The 15048-nt window shown below is 44.2% G+C and overlaps 1 protein-coding gene across 2 annotated transcripts in view; it reads left to right on the forward strand.

Moving 5' to 3' along the window:
* Nucleotides 1-15048, forward strand: part of QRSL1 (glutaminyl-tRNA amidotransferase subunit QRSL1) — a 679774-nt gene that overhangs the window by 613178 nt on the left and 51548 nt on the right. The window lies entirely within an intron of this gene.

A 15048-nucleotide genomic window follows, 5' to 3' on the forward strand; every position in this document is an offset into this window, starting at 1 on the left:
ATAACATTTTAAGCCCTCTTAAATACCTACTGTGACTCTTATTCCATACTTAATTTCTTTCATTGTGACCGCATTTCTGATCTTCAGTTTACAATTATCCCAATTCTTTGCAGAGTTTTCACTGCTTAGGATCAAATCTAATAACATTAAGGTTTGCTCTACCTAATAATTAAATGGCTTTTTGTTTTCAAAAGGAGTACTGGAAAATGGTAATTTTTATCATAATATACTTTTAATTGCTTGCAAAACTTAATTTGATTTGACACTGGATGTGTTTTGATATGCAACAACAGTGTAATCTTATTCTGGAACCACGGCTCACTTACAAATAGTATATTTAAGTTCATTCTGTTTTATTTTCATTATATTGATTAAAAAACTCACTTGTCTTTACAAAAGTTTCATGTTCTCTATGATTCTTGTTTTCCTGTAGCACATTACTTGTGTATTACTATTGTAAATATACGCCAGTACTCTCTCTCCTGCTTTTTATTATCAACAAGCCCATTTTTATTCCAAACGATTGTTAAATTGTGCCATTTTTTCTACTTAATTTGTATGTTATCTTTCTATTACAAACTGTCCTTCATATTCTGTATTTCAGTTTTTGTACCACTTTGTATATTTTTCTATGATATTGTCTCAACTGAACTTGATCACTTAAAAATCCATCTCCACCTAAGAAGTAAACTGCTTACCTAACTATATACATACTTCAAATAGCTATAGAGCGGACATTTCATGTAAATAGCAGTGTAAATATTCTTCCAATGTTGTCATTTAATTTATTTTGGCAGAGCAGCTATTAAAATAATTGATCTGTTTGTCCCCTTGCCTGCTGTATTTTTATTTTTTCTCTGCGTTTTATTCTTAAGTTGCTTATTAGCCAGTAAATATTTAAGATTTTGTAGGCATTTTTAAATGGCTAAAGTTTGCTTTCCCAACACATTGACTCCACCCTCTTGCAATCTACCATATCTTGTCAAAAAAGGGAGACTGCATTTCTAAAGCACTGGTGACAGGACAGTCTGTACGGACTGAGAATCCTTGACCCTGAATCCTAATAGCAAGTGTGGCAAGGAAGCATTATTTTCTCATCGGTAGTTACAGATTTCTATAGATAAAAAGTATTTCCCATTGTGCATGTTTTGCATTTTAATTATGCCCAACTCTACCATCTCATCTTGTGTCTATCGAATGTCTGTGTAGGTTTTTGATCAAGTGGATAAAAAAACTCAAATTAATGAAGGATGCAATAACTTTCAGCAGAGATCCATTTATGTGCAGTGTCATATGGAGGGAAAACATTTTCTTATTTTGTATTTGTAATGAAGTCTTGAGCCATTCAAGATTGTTTACTTCCTCCAGAAGTAATACTGTGCAGTTATATGCAGCACCTTATCACACATGCCATAGAGAAGCAGATGTCATGGAAAATAACTGTGCACCACTTATCAAAGGACCCACCCCATTTCCTCAGAAATTCTCCCGCACTGCTGTAACCCCTTTTCCAACCACATTATTTGCCCATAGATGGACTGTGGCGTCCATCTTCCTGTTCCATACAGTGTGAGAATTTGCATCTTATTCCTTTCCATTATGGCATCAAGCAGGGCCCTTTACCAGCATGTATGTCCCTTCCCTATTCTAGGTGTGCAGTGTTGATGGTTATTAGTTGTCATACAGAGCACCCCCCCTACTCCCAACCATAAAAAATACTATAGTAGCCTTCAGGGGCTATTTCTCACAGATACTGGTATTCACAGATTTTAGACTGTGTTACAGCCCAGTAGTTTGACAAAGAAGATTAGTATAACTTCTTTTTGCAATTTAGGCCAAAAATGCAAGTAAACAGTATAAACGGAAATGACAAAACTAATGGATGTAATGGGATCCTATCTCGCCTACATTCATAACTGATGGGCTCGGAGCCGATCCATCGGCTCCGACTCGGCCAACTAGTACACTAGAACAAAGTCTCTTATTGGCTGGGCTACTCCCTATCCCAGGATGCACTACACCTGCTTCCCCAGATCTCGTTTGCCAGCTTTACAAGCTGGACGTGGTCTCGACTTGGCTGGAGCTAAGTGGTTTCTTTTACCTTTACTGGTCTTTGACCTTGGGTTTTTTTCCTCTGAATATTGATAAAACAGCTGTTTTAACAGCTACTCTCTGTAAATTGTGTGTTTTTTATAACTTTGTGTGTGAAGTGATTACTGGTACTTTATTTCGCTGTCGGGCAAGGCCCGTTTAAGTTAGAGGGCCTTTGCCCTACTTTTGAGAGTTGGTGTTATTATTATTTTTTCTTCGGGCTAAGCCCGTTTAAATTAGAGGGCTTTGGACCGTTGTTTTTTGTGGTGTTGTGTGTGTTCACTGTGTTCTCTTGTGAGGTAAATCTCCCTCTCAAGAGCTCGTGCCTTCTTTCTCGCGCTCTACAGTTGGCGCAAATCTTGTTAGATATATTGCTTGTCATATCCATTCATTATGTCAAAAGAGCAGAAGTCAGGATTTAAGAAATGCACTCGGTGCAATTACAAAATGTCTATTACAGACAGTCATTCGATTTGCGTGTATTGTTTGGGGCCTAAACATCTACAGGAGACATGTAGTGTCTGTCATGCTTTCTCCTCTAGGGTTCTTCAAGAGCGCAAAAATAAACTCATCTTGAAGGGTCTTATTAAGCCCTCTTTTGAAGAAGCTTTAGATCCTCCTGTTACCTCAAAAGAAAAGATCGTCGGCTCCGACAAGTCCGTTGGAACCGACTGCTAAAAAGCAAAAGTCGACCTCTTCTTCCTCGGCTCCACTGACTTCGGGGCCGAGGGTCGAAGGGTCTGCGTCGATACCTCTTTCCTCGGCTCCATTAGTTTCGGAGCCGCAGGTTGGAGTATCGAGAGGCGAATCACCTCCATCGGTTCCAATGGCTTCGGAGCCGGTGGAGGTGTGCAGCTCAGACTCTTCCCCCTCGGCTCCGAAGAAAGCTCCTTCGCGCCGATAGTGGTCCATGCTGTGGTGGAACCGGCGCCGATAGTGTTGGAGCCTTTTCGGAGCCGGTCCCCTTCTCTCTCGGAGCCGAGAGGAAAGTCTTCTCGTCTGTCTACCTCCTCTAAATCTTCGAAACTGTCTGATTCGGATCTGGATAGGGTGATACAGAGGCTTTTCCAGTCTCCAGTTTTTGCTCAAATGGTCTCGGCTCCAGCCCAGTTGGCTTCGGAACCGATCCCCCCTCCAAAACATTCGATTCCTCCTCCAACCTCCTCGGAGCCGTTGGAGTCGGTGATGGTGGAGCAATGCGGAGCCATACGGTCGGAGCCGAGACCCCTTCGAGGTCTGTCGGCTCCGACTATGGTTCCTACCCTGTCCTCGGGTTCAGGGTTTGGTACGGGGACTTCCTCAGCCGGGCCCGAGGGGAACACTTTGGGGCTGGGTGCCTCGGTGCCTAGTCTTCCCCTCGGAGCATCGGCTGCCGGAATTCCCAGTGCCATTGTGGCCTCTAGACCAGTGATCTCCATGGAGTCTGGAGGTCCGGCCTTTGAGGCCATGAGGAGCGCGCTGGCCATGCCTTTGCCGGCTCAGCAGGCTTCTACCTCACCGTCCCTAGACCTGGAGACTGGTGCTTCTGTTGTGTTGCAGTCCCCCGGCAGCGGGGCCCCAGGGCCTGAGGATACCCCCATGGGGTTCTTCCGGGGTCCGTCCGAAACTGCTTCGGACGAGCCCCCACGGAAGAAATTGTGCAAGAGGCAGTACGTGGACTCCCAGGATGAGTCTTTTACATCAGATACTGACCTCGATGACGTGGAAGGGTCCCCCAAATCATCTTCGGATGATATCTCTTTCTCAGATATCCTGGAGATTCTGAGACAGAGAGGAGATTGGCAGGCCAAAACCCCTTCAGCTGAGGAGTCAGTCTTCCTCAAGGCCTTCGGGGCCCAGCCCTCCGCCTCCTGGGTGTCTCCGCCCTTCGATGAACTCCTTGATTTGGTTTCTCGGCGGGAACATCCTGATTCTGTGGAACCGGTGCCTGCGAGACCCAATAAGTTTCTTTCAGCCCCCCCCCCCAGAAGGAATTTCTGACGAAGGGTGTTCCCGTAGATGCTATGGTGGTGGCTTCTGCCACACAGCAGGACGTGGCAGAGGCTTCAACATCTGTCCACCCTCCTAATAAGGATTCCAGGAGGATGGATAGGTACGGGAAGCGTACCCTGTCTTCAGCGGCCTTTATCTTACGGTCGCTGAATTATTTATGTCATTTTGCCAGGCTCCAAAGGGACCTCCTTAAAGAGCTAAATGACTCCCTCACTGGTAATCTACCTGAGGCGCTGGCCCCAGCTGTTGGCGCCCAGATGACTACCTTGTTCTCCATCGTGAACTCGTCCATGAGGCTCATTTCGTATGCGGCCGAAGGGGCGAGTAGAGAAGCGGGAACAGGCGTTGCCCTCAGGAGACACGCCCGGTTACGCTTGTGTTCATTTGCGGAGGCCTTTAAGTCTTCTTCACGACGCCTTTGATGGGTCATCTTTGTTTGGACCCAAGGTGAAGGACACACTAACTCGGGTGCGAGCAGGAGGGCAAGACTTTGACTGCCGTTAGTCTGCCCGTTTTCCGCTCCTTCTAGGCCTTACCCCAAGGCCCAGAGAGGAGGGAAAATGTGGTTCAGAAAATCTCAGAAGTCTTTCCCTACTCCACCCAGTGATTCCCCCTCCAGAGGCAGGGGGGGGGGAATTCAGGAAGACGCCGCCCCAGAGGCGGCAGAGGCCTCCGTAACTCTGGAGACCGCGATTCCTTTTGTGGTTCTTCCTACAACCAGCGTCCCTGAGTTGTTGCCCGACTGTGCAGCTCCGGAGCCAGTCGGGGGTCGGTTTGCGGCGCACCCACAAGCTTGGGAATCCATAACAAGCGATCAGTGGGTGCTTCGCATTATTACCGGAGGCTATCTCATCCCCTTCAACAAGCCCCCCCTTTCCTTAAGGGAAATCCCGGACGTACCACCCAGTCAGCGGGATCAGGCAGCAATAGAGGTTTCAAAGCTGCTAGAAAAAGGAGCCATCCAGCCTGTCCCCACCGACCAGATCGGATCAGGAACTTACTCAAGATTATTTTTGGTACCAAAAAAGACAGGGGACTTCAGGCCCATTTTGGACCTCAGTTCATTGAATCGTTTTGTGCAAAAGTCCAAATTCCGAATGGTCACCCTTCAATCCATTCTTCCATTGCTGGAGAAGGATGCATGGATGTGCTCCATAGATCTCCAGGACGCTTACTATCACATTCTGATAGCTCAAGAGTCCAGGAGACACTTACGCTTCTGCCTTGGAGTCAGTCATTTCCAATTTCGAGCACTGCCCTTTGGTCTCACCACAGCCCCCAGGGTGTTCACCAAGTGTCTGGCAGTGGTGACTGCTCACCTGAGGAGTCTAGGATTCCAAGTGTTTCCATATCTAGACGACTGGCTCCTTACTGCCACCTCCGAGCATCTACTATTCCAGGCTCTCAACGCCACGTTCACCTTGGGCCATTATTTGGGAATTACGTTCAATTGGCAAAAATCTGTACTACAGCCATCTCAGCGTATTACTTTTATAGGCGCAGACTTAGACACAAAAAGGATGCGCGCCTTCTTACAGGCAGCAAGAATTCAGGTTCTGCAAAACCAAGTCAAATCCTGTCTCCCCCTATCAAGAGCTCCGGCCTATCTGATTCTACAACTGTTGGGCTCGATGGCGTCAACCATACTCTTAGTCCCCTTAGCCAGACTTCACATGCGAATTTTGCAATGGCTCCTGTCAGTTCAATGGTCCTATCAGGAACTTCCCTTGAACCATTTAGTCATGATCACGGAGAGTTGCCGTCGGGATCTGCGTTGGTGGCTCCTCCAATCCAATCTCGACCAGGGGCAACCCTTTATTCCTCAACCCCCCGTTGCCACTGTGACCACGGACGCCTCCCAGGTAGGGTGTGGGGGGGGGGTCATTACCTGGACAGGTCGGTCCAGGGTACATGGCAAATCCAGGAAACGCATTTGCATATCAATATCCTGGAGATGAGAGCGGTACTCTTGGTACTGCAAGCTCTCCATCACGCTCTCCCGCAAGGTCCGATTGCTATCCAATCCGACAACATGTCGGTGGTTTGGTATATAAACAAGCAAGGTGGAACCAGATCTTACCCACTATGCAGAGAAGCCATGAGACTTTGGCACTGGGCGGTAGCTACCAACCGCTTTCTAATGGCAACACACATACCGGGGAAATCCAATGTGATTGCGGACAGATTAAGCAGGACCATTCTCTTACCCCATGAGTGGTCCCTCAACCAGAGAGTGGCTGCGAAAATCTTCGCCAAATGGGGCCTCCCTTGCTGCGACCTGTTTGCCAGCCCTCACAATGCGAAGTGCAGAGAGTTCTTCACGCTGTTCCCCTCCCAGGGACAGATTCCCAGGGACGCTCTGACCCACATTTGGCCCCCCGGTCTTCTTTATGCCTTCCCTCCGGTTCCCCTCCTACTGAGGGTGATACAGAAGGCCATTTACCTGGAGAGCGAGATGATTTTGATTGCCCCGCACTGGCCTCGTCAAGTTTGGTTTCCTTTCCTACAGAGGCATGCGGTAGAAGGTACATGGTTTCTGGACCCGGTGCCAGACCTGTTGACTCATCAGTCAGGACGGCTTCACCCGTCTCTCAGGTCTTTGAAGTTGGCGGCATGGTTACTCCACTTTCATCCTTAGTCCGAGACAATTCCCTTTCTCCGAGGTGATCCACATATTGTCTTCTTCTCATAAACCTTCCACTGTCAAACTTTATTCCAGCAAATGGAAAAGGTTCGCCTTCTGGGCTCAGAAACGAGGTATAGACCCCCTGACTGCCCCAGTATCGGAGGTTCTGAATTTCTTGGCCTCTCTTTTTCAGTTGGGCTCTTCAGTTTCCACCATTAAGGTTCAGCTAGCGGCTATCTCTAATTTTCATGCTTCCTTTGAACCTTCATTGATGTCTCACAAACTTTGTAAGGCTTTCCTTAAAGGAGCATGGCTCCTTAGGCTTCCAATATCTCACCCTGTCCCCCCTTGGGACTTGAATATGGTTCTTGCTGCCTTAACTGCCCGCCCTTTCGAACCAGCTGCTACCTGCGATTTGAAATTTCTGTCCTGGAAAACGGCCTTTTTCATGGCCATAACTTCGGCCAGGCGGGTTTCAGAACTTCAAGCTCTTTGTTCTGATCCTCCCTATTTGATTTTTCACAAACATAGAGTGTCCTTGAAATTAAACCCCTCCTTTTTACCAAAGGTAGCCTCTTCTTTCTGTATTCAACAAACTATAGAGCTCCCTGTGTTTTTTCCAGAGTTCTCTAATAACGCAGAATATATCTTGCATCAATTGACGCCCATAGACAACTGCGTTTTACTTGAATAGAACCGCTCAGACACAGAAATCAAATCAACTGTTTGTTTCCTTTGCAATAAACAAATTGGGTCAACCAGTAGCTAAAACCTCCATAGCTAAATGGATTAAAGATTGTATCTCTTTCATTTATTCACAGGCTAACAAAGAGCTTCCCTTTCCAGTCAAGGCTCATTCTACCAGGGCAATAGCTACTTCTGTAGCTTTTCACCCAAATTATCAATAGATGATATTTGTGCTGTGGCTACCTGGACTTCTCCGCACTTTCATTTCTCATTACAAATTGGATGTGGTTTCTCGAGGCAGGGCTTCTTTTGGTTCCACAGTTCTCAGGAGTGTTTTCCAATGAGCCACCCGGGATTTAGGTGGTAGGACGCTGTCCCATCAGTTATGAATGTAGAGATAGGATCCCATTACATCTTTTAGTTATGTACTTACCATAACTTCGGATGTATGGGATCCATCTCGCCTACATTCATACGTACCCACCCTCCTTCCCCCTTCCATTCGGATTTAGAGGAGATGTAGTTCCATTTGGAGATCTTCTCTTGAAGAACTTTAGTTGGTTGTAGTGACTACTATTTTTTCTGTGTTTGCATGTATGTATGAAAGCGAACAAACAAGATCTGGGGAAGCAGGTGTAGTGCATCCTGGGATAGGGAGTAGCCCAGCCAATAAGAGACTTCGTTCTAGTGTACTAGTTGGCCAAGTCGGAGCCGATGGATTGGCTCCGAGCCCATCAGTTATGAATGTAGGCGAGATGGATCCCATACATCCGAAGTTATGGTAAGTACATAACTAAAAGTTTCAGAACAGTGAGGAGAATTGTTTTAAATGTAGTTTAAATGTGACTTGTACAACTGCCACTTGAGGGATAGTGTCAAACTGACAGGAACTGGATTTCTAATAATGCTGCAGTGATGAGTATAATACATTGTCTTTTCACTGCATGAGTAAATAGCTCTAGTTGTGTTAGCAGTTCTGTACATGTGGAAATATTGGTTTGGAAGTATTTAACACAGTCAAAGTGCAGATGTGTTTGTCCATGTCCAGAAATGGTAAATGAGAAGTCCAAAAAAAAAGGTTGGAAGCACATCAACAGTCAGATGTGAAGGCAGGCATAATGGTGAAGAGGATTAGTCAAATGCACTATGGGAAGCTCAGTTGCAGGATTTGCTGGTGTGAATGGAGATTGATGTGCCTTTTTGGTAAAGCGATGAAAACATTGAAATGTGGAATCTAGAAAGTAATTGAACAGCTTGCAACTTACACGGCAGAAACTAAAGTAAAGTAATGGAAGCCCTAAACTCCCAGTGGGATACTGTTGAATTACTATAAAATATAATCAGCACTTTAATGTATGGATATGCATCTGTGGTTCCTGAGCTGGACTGGACTGCAGAGCACACTGTAGAAACATCCACATCACTGAGGTGCCTTAAGAGGTGGAACAAGATTGTGAGCCCTTTAAAAGATGGGAAAATTTGTTTAGATTGCTTTACAAGCTGTACTTCGTAAAGTTGAGAGACCACAAAGGAATTTTGTACATTGGGTACAAAGAAGCAACCAAAACATAATCTGGCAAGATTTGAAACATGCAAACCAAAGGATCCAATTTTATCTTTGCTTTTGCATCTGAGGAAGGAAGTATAAAATTGGTGCTAGACAAGTGTGTGCTGATAATGACTGTAGTGCACCATACCTCAGAACCCACCAGTTCACCCCAGCCAATCATAAATTCTTTTGATCTGAGTGAAGGAACTACAGTCATTATCAACACACACTTGTCTAGCACCAATTTTATACTTCCTTCCTCAGATGCAAAAGCAAAGATAAAATTGGATCCTTTGGTTTGCATGTTTCAGATCTTACCAGATTATGTTTTGGTTGCTTCTTTGTAGCCAAAGGCTTCCATCAGTGCTGAAATTTCACACCTCTGGAAGTGGAGTCTTTTGAAGAAAGTTTTCAAATGTTGATTGTTAGAAAAGATGAGCCATGACAAACCCATTCAAAAAATTGTTATAGATCCAAAGATAATGCAAGAATGTATTTGTTATATCTGAAATCAGAGGCCTGCCGTGTGGTTCTGTCCCTTCCAAAATTCTACATTTATTTCTCTGAAGCTTCTGAACTCAGGACCGTATGTATTCTCTGTGGTGATAGTTGCTGGGATATTACATCAGTTCTTTTCTGCTGTGCATGCTGTTTAGATCTCACTGTTGAACTTCAGGTATTAGGGATGACAAAAAATAAGCCACAACCTGCACCAGTCTCTTCTATTGCCTTAACAGATGAAGAAAATGTGAAATACTCAGTGCACTGATTCATTGCAGCAAACAGAGGCATTGATGGGTGAAAAAAAACTCCTGATCTACCTTGCTGCTAGAAGGATGTCAGTACCAACTGAATGTTCCTTGCTGTATATGGCTCAGTGAGACGTTCCACTATAGCCCCAATCTATGCTAGGCCATTGTTTAAAAGTATGAGAAGTGAAGGGTAGTCTTTGGTCAAGTCCTCTTAAATCCAGGTCCATTTTGTCAACACCATTTTGGTCCCTGTGTTTGGCAGTGTTATCCATGACTAGTGAGGGCTCATGTCATCACTTGTCTTCGACTTTTGTGGACAGGTTTACTGAGGCGACAGTCTGATTGCTTCAACTTTTGGAGCCTGCTCCTCGGGATATTGGCACTGTATATTTCCCTTGTCAGTTGGCCGGATCACACTTGTGACTGATTTGAGTCAGCAAAGACAGGTTTTCATGCCATGGGTTTGAGTTCAGGCCTTCAACTTGATGCATGTGTTTGAAGTCTGGAGGGACCTATTTGCACAGGTGAAGACTTACACAATTGGGTAACATGAGTTGATGCCACCGCTGAGTCAGTGCTGCTTTGTCATTGTCAAGCACACCCTTTAGCACCTGATCCCTTTCAAATGACAACTAGCGCATTGTTGGACTGCACTGAAGCTTGTTCTCGATGGAGCTGGTGGGAGTAGGCTCTCTCCCACTTTGGATTCTTTCAAAGAATCTGAAGACTGTAAAGCCACCATCTCCAAAATAGGTGAGGATCATGACCCCCCCCCCCCCCAAAATGACCACACCACAAAAGTTTCTATGAACTGGCCTGTGGCACCCATTCCTTCTCAAAAATGCCTGAATGAGTATCTGAGGAAGAAGGAGAAACCTTTGGTTATCTGCCTATGGATCCAGTAAGTGTGGGTGCCATATATGTGTCATGGAGGCACCTGGACTATACTCCCTTCAGGTCCCAGGAAATCAAATGCTGTTTGTAAGCCCAGCTGAATGGAATGAGTATTTTTAATATTTGTCTTATTTTCTTAGTACAGCATGCTTCCCAGAAGCCACAACATTTTGCTGTGCTACTATGGGGTAAGGAGCGTAATGATTTGGACAGGGTAATCAATGGAGTCTTCTCCTCTGCCACACAGGGACTTATAGCCCTCAACTTTTTATATCTCGTGCTCCTCTTAGTCTAACTGCTACTAGAGAGGCTTTCCTTTCTCGTCATACCTGGATTCAAGGAAATGGTCAAGATTCTGTCCGACTCCCATAGGTGGCTTCTGTGTTGCCTGCTTTAGTTTTGACTATGTAGATGCCGTGAATGTTGCAGCAGAGTCCTGCATGTACTCACACAGTTTGGCCTGGCTAAGGTCATTACCTAAGGTAAATTACAGGTAGTACATCCTGGATGCCTCTCTTATGGTGGTGTTTTTATTCATTCAATTTAATTAGGACTTTGTGGATCATCTCTTGATGAAAAAACAAGTGCTCTTCACTAATGAGGGCCTCTGTGAGGCCCCGTTCCTTCCTGTGCACTTTGTACCTGGCCAAGTTAGCCTCCCAAAATAAAATGCAGCCTAGTTGCAGACTGAGGAAGACAGCCAAGTGTCACATGATTTTGCCCCTTCTGCTGCCAATCAAGTTGTCTAAGAACAGTTCTGTTTGGGCAGAACTTACAGCACTGTCCTTTCCCATGAGGGCTCAACCATAGGGATCATCATCCAAGCTTGCCTTGCCATGCCTTGAATGCATCACCAAAATTCAGTATATTCTCTGTGTGATCATTGACGGACATTCTTAGAGCTGTTAGGTCTCCTCAAGAAAGGGCTTCTCTAAAACATTAAGCAGTCTCTTCAGAGCTCTTTAGACAGTCACCAACTCTATTCCTCTAAGGGGCTGTAAAAGTCTGTCTCACATTTAAAATGATGCTGGGAGTTTTATTTCTGCCTGTTTCCATTTCTGAAGGGTTAAAAGTCTTCTGCCCCACTCTGAATGTCAAACTAAACACTCCATGTATTATTTGCCATAATTTGTGGCTAACTAGCTAGTGACAAATAGCATCAGAGGATGCCACCAGTACTGAGTTGTTACTCAACAGAGGGGACCTCCAAGCAGCCATGGAGGGACGCCACCAGTACTGAGTCATAACTGTCTAGAGGGGACCATCATCCAAGCAACCATGGAGGACTCCATCAGTACCGTGTCTTAGCTCACCAGAGGGGCAGTCATAAAGGAGCTTCTTGCGTTGCTTGCATCCATACAGTTGTATGTTCTACTAGGGGCTAGCTGCTTTTCTAGTGCATCTTGCAGAAATATGTCCTTTGCAGAGATGTGTGGCACAGCCAGTCAACCCTTAGTGCATACCTTTACAAAGCACTGAAGTTTGGATCTCATCTGCAAGAGAAAAGGCTTTCTTTGGAACATGTGTTGCCGCATTGCACATTCCTATTCCTTATTTTTGTCAAGTGACCTCTCTGGTTTTGGTCCAGGCTGATAATATAAAGACTCGACAATTAACACACATTCTAGCAATCACAAAATAGTAAAAGCATTTAATACAGGATTGTTTTTATATATTTTCCCCTTTATGATTGCCAGAGGTCAAGTTCATTTCCCATAGATCTTAATCCCATTTGTTCTTCATGCAGTGGGACTCAACCTGTACCAAGTGGTAGCTCATCTGAGGGGACCATCATCCAAAGCAGTAATGCAAGAGCTTGTGCCACTGCCTGCATCCATACATCTGCATTTTCACAAGAAATTATACTTTCATCCCAGTGGCCTAAGGGTCTAGTGTCAGTCTCTTACATCAGGACTGTTCATGTTTCAAGCCAGATCATAATTGTCCTCAGACTGGCAAACTACATAGCATCCTTTCCTACCAAGTATCCACATCATTCAAAATTCAGGCTACAGTGCTATTTTTTTAGTCCCTAATCCCAACCCTTTGGTCGACATGAGCATTTGCATGCATGTGAGGTCTTCATATACTCCCTCCAGTACATGTGTTCCCACACACATGCAGTGAGAGCTACCATTACCAGCTTGAGCATCCTAAGCCCATGTCAGTTATGGATGTAACTTTGTTGCCATATACCATTACTTCCCCTTCCAGTATAGGAGAGTCAACACTGACTGCTAATCCCTCCCTCATCCACCTTCAGGGGCTAAGCCACTATTAGAACTTGTGGCATTTGGATTACAGTCAGGGCTTCATCTGCCTACTCCACAGAACTGGGCAAAACACAAAATTAGTTTTTTGTGAAAACAGGTGGGAATTATCTGTTGCTACTTAATCTTACTGCAGTCACCTTCAAGGTTGCCATTATTCTGACAAAAGAAAATAACTGATTTGCTCCCATTCCATTGTACAAACACAGACACACACCCACACGTACATTAATTCCACAGCTGTGTAACATCCAATGTTGTGGGTCAATTATCAAGGAGTCTCAATCCTCACCACGGACACCAGTGAGGGATGTTCACTTGGAATAGCTCTCTGCACCAAGCACAATTTCCCTTAACAGCACACAGGGAACAAACTCTGTCTTAGGCTGGTTTCTCTCTCTCTCTCTCTCTCCAGAGCCCCACATGAGACTCCCCACTGACACAGCTGTAGAGTTGAGTCCTCAGTTGAGTGTTCTGAGCCAAGTTCTCCACCACTGTCTCTTTGAAACCAATGCTCTGTGTCCCTGCTCCAAGTAGCTGACACACACACACTCTTTGAGATTTTATTTTCACACCCACACACATGGGAAAGGCTGGCACAGATTTAACAGCTGTGCCCCTTTCTGCCCAGACTATAAGGTAGTTACTACCACCAGAACACTCTAAAGCCAGCTACTCTAAGGCTGTTACAAGGGTACCCAAATATACTGAGTAGAATTAATACTAATACAAATGGTAGTGTTTGACCAATGCAGCAAGGCTTTCAGGAGTGGCCACAGTGTGAACTTAATAAATAAAAGTACTCTCAAATGTTAAAATATTTTCTAAAAGACCAGACACAGTGAAAGGTTTAAATACATTGAATAATAAATAATAAAAGAACATGAAAATACTGAATATCACTTTACAATAAACACCAGAGTTTCAGTCACAGGAAATATTAAAATAACACCGATGGAAAGATTCACACATATACATAAAAACAATACTTAACTAATCTCACTATATTTTCATGACTGATTTAAAGAATTACTGCTCCATAGTTCATTTACTAGAACAAGGCAAGATGAAGTGGGTGAGTGGTATTCCTCCAACAGGTTTCAAAAACAGACAGTGCTAAGACTTCTGTGTCATCTATTATTAAAACATCATTTTAGTACTGGATTACAGAATGACATCACATACATCTGGTTAGCTGATTTATGGGTCCCACACTACCCCCTTTACTAGAAACTGAACCAACATTTACCACATATGTGTTACCATACACACAAATCTTTGTTGAAATGTATTATGGCATCTGGAAGCTGTAAAACCATTTCAAAACTTCCACCCTTCCAGGGTGGCAATTAGTTCACCCCTATGGATAATGCAGTAAGATTACTGGTCCTAGTTTTCACAGACATTTTGTATCTGGCTACAGTTAGAACTGTAAGATACAATCTTTATGGCCTAAACCAGGTAATTTAATTTCAGACTACTTTTCAAAGTTAGTTGGACTGAGATTAACATCTTCTCTTCCAGTATCCTCTGTTACAATATATTCATTTCAACAGCTTATAATACAGTCTAACATACAGGTGTATTTCTTTTCTGTCCAGCAGGACCCACTGTTGGTACATTAACACAAGCAGCTATACAAATACATTTTCAGCACAAGCAGCTGTACAAATCAGTTTGATATACAAATGACATACAATTCTTTACAAAACACCAGCTAGTTATGTTGGCATATGTTTCATATCCACTGCACTAATCTCCTGGCATAGCTGGCAGTACCTCACATCATCACAAACTGTACAACCATAGGAAAAAAAAACTTTTAATTACGGATACTTCCCACATAGAAATCATGCTAGCAGCTCTTTTCTTTGAAGAACAGCTGTTTTTCATCAAGGAGGTGTACTCAGTGAGTCAAAACTTTATACACTTTGCCCTTAATCAAGGGTAGGGAAGCCTGGTGTCTGCATATCCTAGTACTGTAGCTAGAGCTCAAAAGATATTTTTATGGGAGGACTATCAAGAACACAATCCCTGATGCATATACATTACTGAGTGCCCTCTCAAAAATCAACTGATGTGGTACATACTCAATGATATGCTATTTCAGCCATCACTGTACCTCCCATATCTTTCAAAATTCCATGAGTAATAATTTTAGTATGGCATTGTTGTGCAGTGAAAGAA

The sequence above is a fragment of the Protopterus annectens genome, chromosome 1.part0, assembly GCF_019279795.1.
Source record: "Protopterus annectens isolate FY-2018-M chromosome 1.part0, PAN1.0, whole genome shotgun sequence".
NCBI classification, from domain to species: domain Eukaryota; kingdom Metazoa; phylum Chordata; order Ceratodontiformes; family Protopteridae; genus Protopterus; species Protopterus annectens.